Genomic DNA, 17,960 nt, shown 5'->3' on the forward strand with positions numbered 1-17,960 from the left:
AGTCTGCCTACATGAACTCCTGTCATGGGCAACAGAGATTATGCTGCATGAATATATTATGGCAGAAATGGTTACTCTTTGCATTCCTGGATGGATAAGTTTCCATTCACCCCAAGACATGGCCTATGAGATTAGTCCATCATCACATTTCATTCACCAGTGTGCTCTCTCCCTCACAAGGAGACAATCTCAAGCACTGTGCCAATTCAACAATTTCATTTTCTTTTACTTCATTCAGTTCTACCTCTCACTCTGAACCACCTAATTTTGAGAGACTGGAAGAACACTTGCAGACTTAGGCAAACTCCCCATGCCCCACCCACCCACCCAATAGATCTCACCTGTGGAATTTTGTAAAGACCTACGATGTCTGCTATATATAAGGAGATATCAGAATCAAGTCCCCCAATGATTCCCATCACATTGTTTTGGATGCCACACCTGTAGTTGGAGATTAATCTGTGTGATTTGAAGAGAAGGTCCAGAGTGGCTTGGTAGATCATCCTTGCATCAGAATAGCTGTCATAAATGTGGAATCCAAGAGTGAGATTGGGCAGGATCTTGGGGTTCTCATTCACTTCATCTGCTGCAAACGCCAAGGCCAGGACATTCTGGTAGAACTTTGTCAACACACTGCAAACAAAAGGAACTGGCTGTAGCTGCAAGGAAGAATTCTATAATGTCCGAAATTGCATCATTGGTCCACTCCTGCTCATCACGGAACAATCCTATCCAGCCTTCCAGTACTGATGCAGCAGTGCCAACAGGGCACGTGTTGCATCCTTCAGGGGGAGGGAGGCAGTCATAGATGCCTCCTCAAGGTAAGGGAATGTTCCTTCCCTTACCTCAGAGCAGCATTGAGGGTGCATTGGCACTGAAAAGTTGAATAGGACTGGGCACTTAGCTGCCTTGCTGTGAGTCAATGGGACAAGCCAGCAAAGTGAGTCATGACCAAGTTCCATGGGAAACAAGAGAAATTTGCCAGGGCTGATCTTTTCCTGATAATTCACTTATAGATTTGTAGACATTAAGTCTGTTTCTGAAGCGAGGAAGAGGTATCAGGTTTCATTTCAAACGATATTTAACGTCTGTCAGAGCACTCATGAATTGTGGTGCCATCCACACAAAATGGGATAAAACAGTGGTTCTCAAACTGTGGGTCGGGACCCACGGGTAGGTTGCAACCTGATTTTTGGTGGGTAGTCAAAGGATGATGGAGAGATCAGATAACTAATTGCTTCCATCCCTGAAGCTATTCAAAAATCAGATACTGTAGCTGCTAATTGCCCTGCAAGGATCTGAACTCCTGCAGTTTGCAATCTGGTGTAAATATAGGGAGATAAATGTGGGTCTTTCTGGTTATTATTACTGATAGATAGATAGATAGAGAGATAGAGAGATAGAGAGATAGATAGATATTTCTAGATCTCCTTTTTTAAAGTCTGGTAAATTGAGGTGAATTCTGATAGAGTGTTGTTTTAAAAAGTGGGTCCTGGTGCTAAAATGTTTGGGAATGATTGGGATAAAAGATTTTCGAATTTCAAGGCCTAACGAGATGTAACAAAGGGGGTTAATGGTTAGAAATTCAATTTGCAAGTCAACCCTTCCTGCTAGATGAAAGAAACTGATATATATCATTCTCTAAAATGAAAGAAACTGACATATATCTCTAGATGAACAGAACAGAATATGATACTGGATATGATTAGATTAAGCGTACTGCTTAAGTTCTGTCCCACCTTCCATTTTCAAATACAAGTCTACTGCCAGCATGTTGTTCCCAAATTCTGCACAGAAGATTATCAGCTAAAAGAATGTTAGCACATTTCTGCACAGCCCACAGGTGTACACATTTGATCCCTGTTGTGTAAATGCAACATTGGGCAGAAATGGCTTAATAGAGTCTGTTGCCTTGGAGGGAACACTATGCAAATTGTGCAGTACAATCCTATGCAAGTCTACACAGAAGTCAGTCCCATTGAATTCAATTGGGATTACTCCCAGGAGAGTGTGTATAGGATTGGAACTGTAATATGCTTGCGAGCATTGGGGTTCTTTGGCTATCAGTCATCCAAACCTTCATGTATTTTGTTTCAATTACCCCAGTTCTTTCACAACTATCAGACAGTTTGTGACCACACAGCTAAAAGAAATGTTAAAATGGAATCAAAAGTGAAGGGGAGAGGAGGAAGAATTCTTACAGCAGAAGATTCTTTGCCCATTCCTGAGAAGGATGTTTCCTGAAGTTATATCTGGGCGAAATGTAATGGACATGAGATGCAATCCCCCCAATGAGAATGTCACCCGGCTGGTCCCACTCTTGTGGAATATGGACAGGATCATTTCCAATGCACTTAGCAGCTTGTCCTCTGTATACCATGTGAGGGAGCAGAAGTAACAGCACTAACAGCAGTGCAGGCTCCATCATTTTGACCAAAGATCTTCTCCCAGTGCTGGAATCTGACGTGTGACTGTCTGCAGCATCATTCTAACACTGGCCTGATATGAGCATGGCAGCTGACCCTGAAGCCACTGAATGTCTTCAAAGGACAAGGATCTGCCTTTTTCTCAGTCCCAACAGTGATAGAAAAGCCAGCCTTGAATGCTAATAGTTGGGATAAGATTTGAAGTCTGATACATAGAAGGGATGTTTGAAAGGGTTCAAATGGACAGAGTCCTGCCTTCCTCTTGTCCTTAATCTTTTCAGTTCATGACTCACTGGGTATTTATAAGCATTTCAAAACACTGATTAGCGTTTATTTCTTTTTTATGTCTGCTTGGATGTCATTGAATCCTTGGTCAACTGAGCTAATTGCAGTGATTGTGTTAATTAGAGGGGAGAGAATTGCTTCTGATTTCCCCCCCCCCCCCCAGATTTGCAGTACCATCCATGATACCAGAACTGGCAAAGCAAACATGTTTGTCAGATGTCACAGTTGCGGCAACATTTGTCCAACTAGAGGCACCCACAGAAAATGTGGGACGTGACCAAGCATCTTCTATTCCACTGCCTGATATGCCTTCAGGTTTAATAAAAATATTGGAAGCAATATATCCAAACCCCCTTCTGCATATGAGGTCTCTATGGCACTGTAGAGACAACTTTTGAAACAATCTCTAAAGGAGCAATTAGGATACCGTGGGCCTTCCTTATCTACAGATTCAGTACCCATGGATTTGACTTAGTGCGGGTGCCAACCTGTGCCGGAGGGTCTCACTTGACCTTCTGGATGTGACTGAAAGTGACTTCCCGTTGTGTCTGGAGGTCCTCTGATGGCCCCCATTCATGAATTTAATTATCCAGGCGGTCCAGGAATGAATCCCCTGTGCATAACTGTATAAACAAAAAAGTTTTCTTGCATCCATAACTGACAAGGAAGGAATGGAATTTGACAGGTTGAGTGAGAAAACAGATGACTGACATCCCATGCTCTTTATGTAATGGGTAGTTAATAGCATTTGGACCACAGGTTGAATATGTTATGGAAATAACACTTGCACAGTGAGGAATCGTGACCTGCCAGGACAGAACATTCAGAGCGATCAATCTGCCCCCATCTTTGTTTAGATCTGGAGCAGTGGCGTTGCAAGGGCCGCGGAGGACTTGGGTCGCACCAGGTGATGTGCATGGGGTGGGGTGACACCACTACTGGCCAAAATTTTTAAAATCTTGGTACTTTCTAATACTATCACCATGTTATACATCAATCAGTGCGTAATTTCATGCAGAATGCAATGAAACGGACCCCATTGAAATACCTCTTTGTTATCAAACGTTGTAACCCCAGCAGGGGTGGGGCAGTGATACATCACACTGCCTACTTCCCACTGCATGGGAGAAGGCGCATCATAGCGGTGATGAGCTGGTCTCCTGCACAGGGTGACACAAAGCTTAGTGACGCAACTGATCTAGAGCAAGCTTTGGAACCACATGTTCTCCAGGGTTTTCTTTGAGGCAAAAGCTGTGCTAATCCAATCCCTGGCACTGCCAATTATCCCTTGGCAGCCTGGTTGGCAACCTTCAGTCTCAAAAGACTATGGTATAAGCCTACAGCACCAGGTATTCCCATGCGGTCTCCCATCCAAGTACTAACCAGGCCTGACCCTGCTTAGCTTCCAAGATCAGGCATGTGCAGGGTAACAATTGCTGCCTGCACCTGCATGTATCCCAGCAGCACTTGCCAGGCAAAAGGGGTGATCTTGCCGGTGACAGCAGAATTCATGTGCTGCTTATTTTCTTGGCCTTTCTGACAAGGCCGGCATAGGGTCGTGTCACAAAGTCCCGTCTTCACGGGGAGAAAAAAGTCATTCACAGCAGTGCTCAGTGAATCTGGTTGGACTCTTGGGCAAAGAGAGATGGGGAAGCAAAAGGAGCAAGGAGCACGCATTCTCACACATCCACACCCAGGGTTATGTCAGAAAGCCCATTCCCCTGCTGGAGAGTACGCATCCAGACATGCATGAAAAGACTTTCCCTTCAGCTCTGGCAAGCCTGCTGCTCTGACTGAAATGCAATCACATACTACAGGAAGCAGTGGCGTAGCTAGAGGGGGGTGCAAAGCACTAAGTTTTGCAGGTGCCTGAACGCGCCTTGCAAGCGCCCCCCCCTTGGAGTCATTCTGGGGGAGCAAAACGGAGGCATCTGCAAAGGGGAGGGGGAGGGCTCGTTTGCACAGGTTGTGTTCAGGCATCAGTTAAACTTAGTGCTTTGCACCTCCTTTAGCTACACCACGGGCAGGAAGAAGAGAACCACAGCTCTGAGCTACAGCTCTACACACTAATGCAGGAGGAGGGAGACAGCAAAAAGCAAACAGAGAATGGGAAGCAGGAAAGAAGGAGCCTCCTCCTCCCAATCCTTTTGCCTCAGTTCCTATGGCAATACACACATTCTTGGGAGCCCCGTGGAATATGATGGAACTTGCTTCTGATCAGGCATGGATAGGATTGTGCCTTTCCAGCAAGGAGTTGGAAGTTGTCTTTATTGTACTCATGCAGCAAAGGAGGCCAATCCAACCATAGGCTGTTCCCAGCTGAACCCCCAAGAGCAAGAGGAGTATGCGGAGACATACAAAGCCACACACCCTCCTGGATGCTTTGAAAGGTGGTTCCTCCGTGAAACAAATGGGGCAAAGGAAAAAGAATTGCTTGATGGAAGGAAGCCACTTGTTTAATGCAGCCACTTTCAAGGAGAACGAAGCAAGTGGGGAAACAGTAGTTTGAGAGACAAATTGCCAGCCTCCTTCAGCATGACTTCGGCTGCAAGCCTATAGACAACAGGAGTCAACCTTGCTGAACACAATGGAATTAACTCCAGAGTAGGCACACATAGGAGAATAAAGAGAACTCTTCCCCATCTGTAATGGGAAAGAATCAAGCAGCTGTTGGTTCCCCCTCTCCCCCCAAATCCCAAGCAGATAGAATAAAAAATCATTGACAAGCAGCTTATAATGCTTTCTCTCCTACTCATCACAAACAAGGCTTTATTCTACATACACATCGGAACGGTGGCATTTAGGTGAAATATGAGAAGAAGCTTGATAGAGTACTCTGGACCAGCCATTTTCATCCACTGTGCCACGGCTGAATGAATGGTCCACAGGTGTGCCACGGAGTGGTGGAGAGTCATTTATTTGTAGGGCCATTAGGGGATGTGAGCCCCCCCCCCACCAACAACATGGTGTGCCTTGTCAATTGTCAAAAAATGATGGTGTGCCTTGACAATTTTAGTAGCTTGTCAGTGTGCCCTGAGCTGAAAACGGTTGAAAACCATTGCTCTGGACAGTTATAGTGACATATGCAGAAGACACTTTCAGATGAAGTCAAATAAGCAATGAAAAAGACTAAGGGCGCAATCCTAACACCCCTTTTGGCTGGCGCAAGTCTGAAGAGTGTCATGAAAGTGCCATAAAGCGCTTTTGTGCCACTCTGAGGGGAGATAGGTGGGTGCAGAGATGTGGGTCGGCCTCCCAGCGCCGACACAGGTCCTGGGAAGTGATGAGTCCACACTGGCCAAATTCAGTTGGTGCGAAAGTCTGGGGGGTGCGTGGGGAGGGCAGGGAGAAGGTAGGGTGGGGAGGAGGCCGGAGGGAGGTATTTCAGGGCAGGGAGAAAGGGAGGCAGGCTTTCCCTGGAGCAGGCAGGGAGTGGGAGATGAGCCAGGATCTGACAGTTATGGTGGATCCCAACCCCAAACCCAGGCGGCCCAGGGCAGTCCCAGGCTGCTTGGATTTGCGCTACCTCTTTAGGCAGCGCAGATCTGAGTAGACCCATTGGGGCTGCTGCAGCTCTCCTCGGGAAAAGGGGAAAAGATTCCTCTTGCCTTGGGCCAAGTCTCAGACAGCCCGAAACCCACACTAAATACAGTGCAGGTTCATCGGCCTGCCCCTTCCAGCCCAAGTTTGGATTGTGCAGTAATTATTAATAGATCTCTCATCATTTTCTCCTGATTAGCTGCTCCCTATTGTTCAACTCAGGCCTCAATATAATGATATAGCATTTGGGAGAGAAGATGCAGCCCAGTAGCCCAGCACTGGAGGCCAAGATGGAGAAGATCTCCACAGCCACCGTGGCTTTTCCTCTTGTGCTCAGGTAGGTTGGCACAAAGGACAGCCACACGCTGCAAAAGATCAGCATGCTGAAGGTGAAGAACTTGGCTTCATTGAAAGTGTCGGGCAGTTTCCTGGCTAGGAAAGCCACAATGAAGCTGACTGAGGCCAGTAAGCCCATGTAGCCCAGAACAGAGTAAAACATGGTAACTGATCCTTCGTTACATATTAAAAGGAATTCTGCTGTCAGTGAGTGCATGTCCAAATCTGGAAATGGGGGAGAAGTACTGAACCAAATAGCACAAATGCCTACTTGAACAAAGGAGCAGGACAAGACAATCACATGTGCCAATCTTGTTCCCACCCATTTCCGGAAAATGTTTCCTGGCTTGTGGCCACAAAAGCCACAACCACTGTGATGGTTTTGGCCAAAACCGAAGAAACAGCAACAGTGAAGATGAGGCCAAAAGCTGTTTGTCGAACCTCATCTCTTGAGGTTCTCCAATGAACAGCAATGAGCAGAGAAAGCAAAGGAGGAGGGAGATGAGGAGGACATAGGTGAGGCTGCAGTTCTTGGCTTTGATGATGGGAGTGTCCCTTTCCTTGATGAAGATTCCAAGCACCACAGCTGTGATCAGAGAAAAGAAAAGAGCCAAGGAAGTGAACACAATGCCCACGGACTCTTTGAAAGACAGGAAACTGGGCATCTTGGGAATGCACTGATCTTGGTCCTTGTTTGGATATTGATCTTCTGGGCAGGTGATACAGTAATCCATGTCTGAAAGAGGAACACATTCCTACTTGAAATCTACAATCATAGCAACAGTGGCGCCACTAGGGTTTGCATCACCTGGTGCGGAAGATTAGCATGTCACCCCGATGATGGACCTCCTCCCATGCAGTGGGTGTGGTAACGCCCCAGGTAGTGGGCATTCCAATGTAATTTTGCCCCACCCACACTGGTTATCTTTTTGGATATAACTTTCTATAGAATGGAGATATTTCAATGTAGTTTTTTTTATTGCACTCTGCAACAAATTGTGCATTGAATGATATATAACATGATGGAATTATTCAAAAATACCAAGATTGTAAAAATTTTGGCCAGTAAGGGGGGTCACCCCCCTGATACGCGTCACTTGGTGTGGTCCACGCCCCTCTAGCAATGCCACTGAATAATATTCAACAGAATGAACTGCAGGTGTATTGATGATTTGTGGATCTATCTGAAGTTTAGGAGAAAATTATATCTTACAATGAATAACTGATATATAACATGATGGAATTATTCAAAAATACCAAGATTGTAAAAATTTTGGCCAGTGGGGGGGGGGGTCACCCCCGGTATGCATCACTTGGTGCGATCCACGTCCCTCTAGCTATGCCACTGAATAATATTCAACAGAATGAACTGCTTTCTAAGGATCGTTTTCAACCTGCAGGTGTATTGATGATTTGTAGATCTATCTGAAGTTTAGGAGAAAATTATATCTTACAATGAATAACTGGGACCAGATCTCCTGAGTTCTTGGGGATCAAGAATGAGTAGCATGGGAGCAGGTTTGGAATGGCATCTGAGCCTTTGGGCCAGCTCCATGTTGCTACATTAATGACAATGTTTGCTGATGAATTCTCAAACGTCAATCAAATCCAGTAGTTAAATTATTATCCATTCTGTAGTTACCTGATATTGAAAGTGGACTAATGCCCTCTAGTATTCCAGTTTAATTTGTATTGATATATTAAGGTATTACTCTTCCTTCCTATACTACTGAAAAGTACTGGTGGTCTGAACCTTGAAGTAAAGATAGGCATATATGATTCAGGGTCCAATCCTTAACATGTTTGTACTGTTTAAAACATGCCGTAAGGCACATCTGTGGCCCTTAGCGCAAGTCCAGCGCCAGTGCTAGCCCGGCTGGCGCTGGGCTAGTAATGGTAGACCACCACTGCTCCACCACTCCGGGGTCACACAGACCGCTGGGTTGCAGAGAAGTAGGTGGGGGCATGGGGGAGGTGGGGAGGAGCCATTCCGTGGCAGAGGGAGGTGGGGGAGGGCGTGGAGAGGGCAGAGAGGAGGCGTGCCAGGGGTGGGAGGGAAGTGGAGCCAGTGCAGTGAACTCCACTGGTCCTGAGCCTTTGTGTTGGGTTGGGCCGCTGGCCCGACATGGAGGCTCTTGATTCTACACCAACCCTTGAGTCACTGTAGAATCAAGTAGCCCCATTGAGGGGCTACTCGCCTTACCCAGGGGAAGGGGACTAGTCCCCTTCTCCTGAGAAGCCGCCAGCACTGCCCAGGTTGCACTTGGGATGCAGCGGGAGCCATTTGCAGTGTTGGAATTAAGATATGTTCACATTTCAGCAATTATTTTGCATTTTACCCTGAAACGTCCACTTCATTGTACTCCACCAAGGATCAAATTCTGCTGGGCATTAGCCTAGACCAGGAGACTAATTTTTGCTGAGGTTCAAAATGTTCTACTGAAGTTTTTCCACAGTCAAGTGTGCTTCTAATATTTTAATACAATGGTTCCCAAACCCTTTTAAAACGCTTTTTAAGCAACACTCTGTCAGGACCCACCTAGCTTTACTAGTCTAAAGTTTCACTTTACCAGCCACTCAAGCACCTGTTCTTATCCTTTTTACTATAGTGAGGGGACCTCCTTCTGGATCATTTGCTAAGCTCCATGTACATTGGATCAGGACCATTCCGGCAGCTTTACTTTCCCCTTCACCTGACCTTCAATAAGAAGGCACAGTTGCCTACACTTGCATCTGGCTCGGTTTCCCTTTCAGTAGGGCTCAATACATTTGCCTTGTCAGCTACCAGCTTCTCAGTTTCAAGACCCACCAACAAGCAGTTTGAGACCCACTGGTTTGAGAAACACGGCACTAACGTAATCCAATTCATATCTCTTCACTGTTTATCTCTTACCTGTTTGGTTTGAGATCTTCCCTTCTGGACACGAAGCGCAATCATAGCAGCAAAATTTCTCCCCCTCCTTCCTTCTCCGGCTGGAACCAGGCAGGCAGTTGTCATTACAGACAGATAAGGGAGGCACCTGTTCTTCAACAAAAGGAGACCTGAACACTGAGATTCTTTTCTGTTTTGCCTTACAATATATTCCACTGCTAACATGAGTGGTGATGAAGTGTCTGTGAGCTCACAGGTGGAACATTTACTGGGAACGATGCACATCATTTGCATAAATTCAAATTCATAAATTTGTATAAATTCAAATGGAAGATGATTATAATTTCCATTCTTGGACAAAACAATGGTTCGTTTTGATAAGAACAGTGATCAAGAAACTCCATCCATGTGCTGGATGTGGGTTTGGGTCCTTCATCATGGCTGGTGTAGTCAAGCTTCTTACTGAGATGGGCATGTGCCAAGCCACCAAGGAGTGGAATAGTGATGACACGTGGGTCCCACTCTCCCTGTCAGGTAACTCTATGACATCATCAAGGCAAGTTGCACCTGCGCCAGCTACACTACGTCAACTACAAGGGAGAATTTTGTGAGGTGGAGGTCTCCTCGGGGTGACAGGGTAAGTCCCAGGAGTTGCAATGGGTCACTGTACCAGTGATATTGCTAGTGCCAGTCTAAGTTGACACCTGCTAAAACTGAAGGTTGGGAGAGTTAGAACAAAGGAAATATTTCTTTCCCAAGCACATAATTAATCTGTGGAACTCATTGCCACAAGATCTTTTGGTGGCACTTGTCTAGATGTCTTTAAAAGGGAAATGGAGATAAAATCCATCACAGTTACAATCCATAATGATTATATGATGGCAACGGGGTATAGGTATCTTGTTGTCTGTGTACTCCCAGAGGCATTTGGTGGTCCACTGTGAGATGCAGGGGGCTGGACTAGATGGTCCCTTGCACTGATCCAACAAGGCTTCTCTTCTGAAATTCTCCCTTCACTAGAATTTCATTGTATTACTCATGTAACCAATAGTGCAACAATATGCCTTATCATGAAATAAATACCTGTAGTGCCATTAGAGTCATTACCTGAGTCACATCTTCATGCCACTCAATGCTGTCATCATTAATGGTGAACTCTTTCCCTGGAGGAGCTTGAGGATCCAGTCTTCCTACTCTGATTTGGACATAGGAGTCATTCTGGAAAGTGATCAGGTTTGTAATATCAAATTCAGCTTTTAGTTCTCCATGCTCATTAAACTTAATTTCATCTCCACAAGTGTTGTCGAATGAGAACCTCAGAAGAAGTGAGTGGAGCTTGGTGGAGAAAGAAAGAGAAACAATGGAGCTATAATTTTTTTAAAATAATAAGTCACTTAGAGCCCAGTTTTTTTTCAACTCCACCAGTGCCAATGCAGCCATTTCAAAAGGCACTCACTGCATCTTAAGGTAGTGGGTGGAGGCAATTGGACAACCTGCAAGAGGTAAGTGAAAACTTTTTGCACTTTCCTCCTGGTGTTATGTGAAAATCCCCTTTTTCCTTTTAGTTGTGATTTTTCTCTCTGTATCTGGTTATGTTACTATGGACTAAAATATCATGAGGCCAAACTTCTCACACAGGCCACATTTCCAAAACTCTGGACAAGTCACAAGCTCATTATTACACAACTACCACCTCCCCATGGTCAGACATTATGGGAGGAAGTCTGGCATCTTAAATCATTGTTTTAGTGTCTCCTACACTACTGTATTCATTGTATTGTTTTAACCCAATCACTGTTTAAGAACTGTATGCAAAAGTGTCTCCTAACCCAATCACAGTTTAAGTACAAGTATGCAAACTTGAACTGCCTTCTTGTGTTGCTGATTCATTGTATTGTTTAAGTCCCCCCCATCTAGGAAGCTGGCCATAGACCCCATTGAATTTTGCTGATAACTGACATCCTGATCCTTTCAATGTTTTACACACTCCAAGCACCCTGCTGTGTGGTAGTAATCAAGCTACCATCCAAATCAGGATTGTCTCCAAACCCCTTTTAAGTGAGGGCTTCCTCTCACATGTTCTCTCTCTCTCTCTCTCTCTCTCTCTCTCTCCAAGGATCAACACATCTGTGTTGTGTCAGAGGGTCCTCTTCACAGGACTCTCCCCCCCATTGAACTGCTCTATAGGACAGGTAACTACCTTGCACCTGGAACTCTTTCCCTTCTCCCCCCTTTTCCTCCCCTTCTCTCCCCATTTTTAGTTAGCAGCTGGGGTTGGCAGATCAGGGACCCCTAAAATCCTTCCCTACAACATTTACTTTTTCTAATTTCCTCGGGTGCACCAAATTCTCTTTACATGCAACCACCATGAAAGCTAGGTACACTAGATTCAAGTACTAGGACCAAGAAACATACACTTAACATCTCTCCGTGTGCATTATGTTTACTTTTGTGCTTTTGTAATAAAACTATAATCTTTGATTAAAAGTTATCTTTCTCTCAGTCTCCTCTTTAAGCAAAAGGGAATTTCTCTGCATTACGCCGTCTTGTTATCCAGCCTACGATCCTAAGGTTCCAATAAGGGTAGTGTAATAATTCCCCTAAACAAAACAGCCCTTTTGGTAACAATGGTACACTGCCCAATCACCTTTGGGTCACCTTGGACGTAAGCCACTTATTTTGTTGGTGTTTGTCAGAGCTAAGGAAAGGGTTGGGGAGGGAGGGAATGAGATCTGGTATGATCCATTGTTGGTGGATCTTACACCCTCCTGCCCCTGGTTCCTCCCTCTTCCCCACCCAGAAATTCCCCTGTCTTCCCAATCCCTTCCCCTCCCCACCCACAGACCACCTCTGCCACTGACTTTCTGGTAGCGGGGAATACAGGGAGCCTGCTTGCATGGCCCCTACCACTTGTCATTTCTGTTAGTGGCAACATCATAAATCATGCAACCTAACCAGGGCATGCATTCTAGCAGCGCAGCCTGAGGATAGGATTGGGCTATTAGCAGGATTTAAATTGTCTTTCCCTTGTACAGAATAATTCTAGGGATATAATTTCTTTACAATAGATAATGAACCATTATTCCTTTAGATATCATTCACAGGCAGGGTATGGCAATTCATTTATTAAGTATTTGTTTATCAATTCATTATTACCCTGAGCAGGATAACTTCCAGAATGTTCTATGAAGGATAAATATGTGTATTAAAAAATACAGTGGCTTCTGACCGCCTCAGTTTAGGACAATAATGGGACAACATGGGTACCTGTATGGATTTGGTAGTCAATGACGTACTAACTTCTACACATCCCATCATGCAATGGAACTTAGCTTATGGTGGCATTTTATTCTCCGTGGGTAGCTGTTACCTGCCAGGGTTCAATATTCAAACTATGTCCATCCTCTAATGTTCTGTGTCTGTGTCTAGGAAAATAAATCAGATGCAAGGCGTGTGCCACAGCATAGACAGCATTATAGATACTGTAGCTCTGGCCGGTCATGCTCGTTTAAAAAACAGGTGCAGGCAGGCTCTCCAGCTCTTCCTCACCAGTACATGTTTCTGTATTCTTTGGTGGCACATCATGTCTCAGAAATGTATAGCTGAATGCCTGCTCCCAGAAATTCTTGATAAAACCATTGTTTTTTGCCTCCAAAGGGTCCATATTCTGAAGAAATTCAGTGAATCCCTGATGTTCCTTTGAGTGAATTGTGAAAGAAAGAGCTCCATGGAACATACCATCACGGAATGGTTGTATATCAAACATCTTGTAATAGGTATTGCTTGTGAAATCAATTTGGGCTGTCGTAATCTACACTTTCCCAAGTGGGACTTTATATCCAGTGCGTATTAGAAAGCCAAACCTTGTTGCCCCCCATATACAATTTGCTAACCATAAAATGGATGTTGGCTCCCCATATATGACAATAGCATTGGCTTTGCTGTTTAAGAAATCGGGCATATAATTTATGAGATAGTCGATCCATACTTCTATAGTCATAGTAAGCAATTTATTCAGACTTCTTATAGTGAAAGCGGAGCAGATTCCCATCTGGGAGAGCATTGGTTCCAAGACTTGCAAGTAATGAACTCCAGCCTCGTTATCCATAGTGATGAGCCCTACCCATTTCCAGTGGAAATGTAGAAATAACTGGATAATTCCCCGGTACTGAAGGGCTTCTTTGGGGACCATGCAGTAGAAGGGAAAGAAATACTTTCGCTCGTTCGTTGCTGATTCAAAGGAACCATATGAAAACTTAAAATAAAAAAGTGGGGTTACATTTCAGAGCTATCACTGGATTATTACAAGTTCTTTCCACCTATTATGTTATATAATTAATTATTACCTTGATGCATCCTCTGTGAAGATTCACCCTCGTGGTTACTTACATAGAAGTGTTAAAATGCAATTGCATTTTCCAAGCCCCAGACTTGCCTTGAACATAATTTCCTCCCCCTTTTAGAAAAACTAATGTCATAAAAAAATGTATAGAAGAGATGGGGGGGAAGCATGGTGTTGGAAGACCCAGAAGAAAGAAATTGTGCAAACTCAAGTAGAATCACAATATACTTTAAAGATTCAACCCGAAATATATTTAATCTGAGGATAATTATGCATACAATAACATTTACGTCAGACTTGGTTTGGGTAGGAATTTTAATTAAAAATTGAATGAAAGATTCCTTTTCTAGGAGTATCTAATAAATGAGCATGTTATTATTAGGAAACAATAAGGGAAAGCCTTCTTGATTGGTGTTGCAACAGTCAATTTTCTAAAGGTTGAAAGACGAATATTTAAGAGCTGTGGGAAAGGAGATGTTGTTCCTGGCATTCAGGGAAAGCTTCATCTGTTCAACGCCAAGGATATTAAGAAGGACGAATGACCCACTTGCTTAGATCTTTCTTTCATCACTGTTTGATGGCTCAAATCAATCTGTTTGAGCCTTGAGGTTCAGATAGTATCTCCAAAAAGTAGTGTGACTGTATGTCATGGACTTCTGCTTAGTGAAATGCAGATCTCTCTGTATTTTTTAAATTTATTTACAAATTTATACCCCACTTTATCTCCCTGATGGACATTCAAAGAAATAGTTATGGCAGAAACATCTTCAAATAACTTTGTCTGAAATCAGAATTGCAAGAGAGACTTGTTTAATTGTGTTCCACTCTCCCACTTATTAGATCAAAGCACTTTCACATTTCATGCAACAAGGTGGCCATGCTCTCACATACAAGTAGATCATCTCCACCTCTCTTCCAATCCAACTGTTATACTTCCTTCCAATTTTTTTAATGCAATTAAAACTCCTCATTCAGAACCATGTAATTCTCAATGACTGGAAAAGATAAATCTGTGTGAGATGCGGCAAAATCTCCACGCAAATTTAAGGATTACACTTCCTTGTATTTAACTCAGTTCTAACTCTCTCGCTTTCTGAACCACACAAGTTTTAGAGACTGGAAGAGCCTGTGCAAACTTAGGGAAACTCCCCACGTCCTCCCCCCCCATATATCTCACCTGTGGAATCTTGTAAAGTCTTAAAATGTCTGCCATGTATGAAGAGATTTCAGAATCAAGCCCCCCAATGGTTCCCATCACATTTTTTTTTATGCCACATCTGTAGTTGGGGGCAAATGTGTGTGATTTGAAGAGAAGGTCCAGAGTGGCTTGGTAGGTCATCCTTGCATCAGAGTAACTGTCGTAGATGTGGAATCCAAGAGTGACATTGGACAAGATCTCGGAATTCTCATTCACCTCATTTACAGCAAATACCAAGGCAAGGATATGCTGGTAGAATTTTGTCAGCACACTGCAAATGAAAGCATGTGGTTGTATTTGCACAGGTGTTCTACAGTGCCTGAAATCATATAACTGGTCTACTGTAGCCCTTAAAGATTCAACTGCCTTAGAACCCAACATCCTCATTGCCAGCACTCAACTCCAGCACCAGCACTACTTGTTGCAAATGTGCTGTGAGGTACTTATGCATTTTCCATTACGGATCATGTTTAAAATATATCAGAACATACACATCTTGTAGAGTCATCTACGCAGTAGCTAGCTAGCTAGCTAGCTAGCTAGCTAGCTAGCTAGCTAGCTAGATAGATAGATAGATAGATGTCTACTATCTACTCACTAATCTACTCAGTAATCTCATTTAAATCACTCCAATTCTAGCTTGCAGACACCCCAACATATAAATCAATCAACTGAAATTTAAAAAATTTCTTTATGTTCTGGAGTGGAAGGAAAATTCCTTACATTAGAAGACTCTTTAGCCGTTCTCGAGAAGGGTGTTTACTGAAGGAATAGATGGGTGTCACATAGTAGATGTGAGAAACCATCCCCCCAATGAGAATGTCACCTGGCTGGTACCACTCTTATGGAATGTATAGAAGTCCATTTCCAGTGCACTGAGCAGCATGTCCTCGGCACCCTATATGAGGCAGCAGCAGTAGCAGCAATAACAGCAGCACAGGACCCATCTTGCCAGTCAAAGACTTCCCCTGAGTGCTGGAGTCTTCCATGTGGCTCTGCTAGTATGAGCTTGATTTGAGCATCCTGGTGTGCATGGCAGATGACTCTGCCACTGGATTTCTTCAGAGGACAAAGATCTGCGTTATTCTCAGTCTCAGTGTTAGGACAGGTCTGCAATGCTATCAGGGAAACAAGGATGTGAAGCCTGGCTTCCACCAAGCCAAAGGGAAAGGGTTCAAAGGGATGGCGTCCTGCCTGCTGCTTGTCCCTAATCCTAATGTCAGAGGCTCGTTGGAGTATTTATGGGCATTTTAGACTTGCTTGGGAATTATTTCTTTTTGCACCCTCTTGGAAATGACTGGATCTTTGGTCAAGGGAGCTAATTACAATGACTGTGATAATTGCAGGGGAGAAAATGGTTTCTGTAACAATTCTGTTTCTGTCCAAGATGCAAAGAAGCATCTTCCACTCTAGTCCCTGACTTATCTTCCAGTCTTAACAATCAAGTAGCAATCAAATAGAGTTGGATGAGTTTAATCCCACCCATCTCGTTAATTCGGGTCTCAGTTGTGAGCAACACAAAAGTGGTATCTTCAGGGCTTTTTTCTAATAGAATGCACCGGAACAGTGTTCCAGCACCTTTTTTATGCAGCCCCCCCCCCGCACATAACGTGACCTTAGGCAGCCACCGCCGCTGCCTGGAAGGGAGACTCTGGAGCGGCTTGCAGGGAAGGGGGTGAGCGACAGGCAGGCAGGAGGAGGAGGAAGAAGGGGGCTGCCCTCCAAGCACCAGCAGCTGCCGCCGCCTGGAACGGAGACTCCAGAGCAGCTTGTGGGGAGGGGGGTGAGCGGAAGGCAGCTAGGCAGGGAGGGAGGAGGAGGAGGAGGAGGAGGAGGAGGAAGGGAGCTGCCCCCCCAGTGCCAGCAGCCTCTGCCGCTGCCTGTAAGGGAGACTGGAGTGGCTTGTGGGGAGGGGGGCAAGCGGCAGGCAGGCAGGCAAGGAGGAGGAGGAAGAAGGGGGCTGCCCCCCAACAGTGTTCCGGCACCTTTTTTTATGCAGCCCCCCCCGCGCATAACGTGACCTTAGGCAGTCTCTGCCGCCACCTGGAAGGGAGACTCCAGAGCAGCTTGTGGGGAGGGGGGGCAAGTGGCAGGCAGGCTCCAGAGTGGCTTGCCAGCAGGCAAGCAAGAGGATGGGAGAGTGGCAGAGGCAGGGGGCTGCTGATCCAAAGTGTCGGGACCCTTCTGAGAGAAGGGCTCCGAAGCAGTTTGAGAGGGCAAGGGAGGGGGGAGAAGCAGGAGAGCCGCCACTGCCACCCCAACCGCCTGGAGCTGCCTGGCTCGGATGAGTTTGGGGTTTGTCTCACTCATTGCTTCTCACCCCGCTCAGTAGCTGCTCTTTTTTTTGGGGGGGTGAGAATTTAGAAAGGGATGAGTTGGGCTATAGTCCTATCTACAGTTTCCTGGGAGTAAGCCCCATTGACTAGAATGGATGTACTTCTGAGTAGACATGTCTAGGAGTGGGTTCAAAGAGAGACTGCCACTCTCAAAGGCTACAATCCTAGCCACACTTTCCTGGGAGTAAGCCCCATTGACTATAAGGGGACTTACTTCTAAGTAGACATGCCTAGACTTGGGCTCTCAGGCTAAAATCCTAGCCTCACTTTCCTGGGAGTAAGCCCCATTGACTAGAATGGATGTACTTCTGAGTAGACATGTCTAGGACTGGGTTCAAAGAGAGACTGCCACTCTCAAAGGCTACAATCCTAGCCACACTTTCCTGGGAGTAAGCCCCATTGACTATAAGGGGACTTACTTCTAAGTAGACATGCCGGCTTGTGCTGAGCCAGTGTCTGTGTTGGTCAGTCTGTAAGTGTAGCAGGCATGCTTATAGCTTGATTGCAACCCTGTGTGCCAGCAATGTTCAGGATCAGGCCCTAAGTCATTATTGCTGAACGATAATAATGAATGCTTCTGAGATGTCCAGGAAAATCAATAGGGTCACATTTCTCCCTTGGATGT

The sequence above is a fragment of the Tiliqua scincoides genome, chromosome 5, assembly GCF_035046505.1.
Source record: "Tiliqua scincoides isolate rTilSci1 chromosome 5, rTilSci1.hap2, whole genome shotgun sequence".
NCBI lineage: Eukaryota > Metazoa > Chordata > Lepidosauria > Squamata > Scincidae > Tiliqua > Tiliqua scincoides.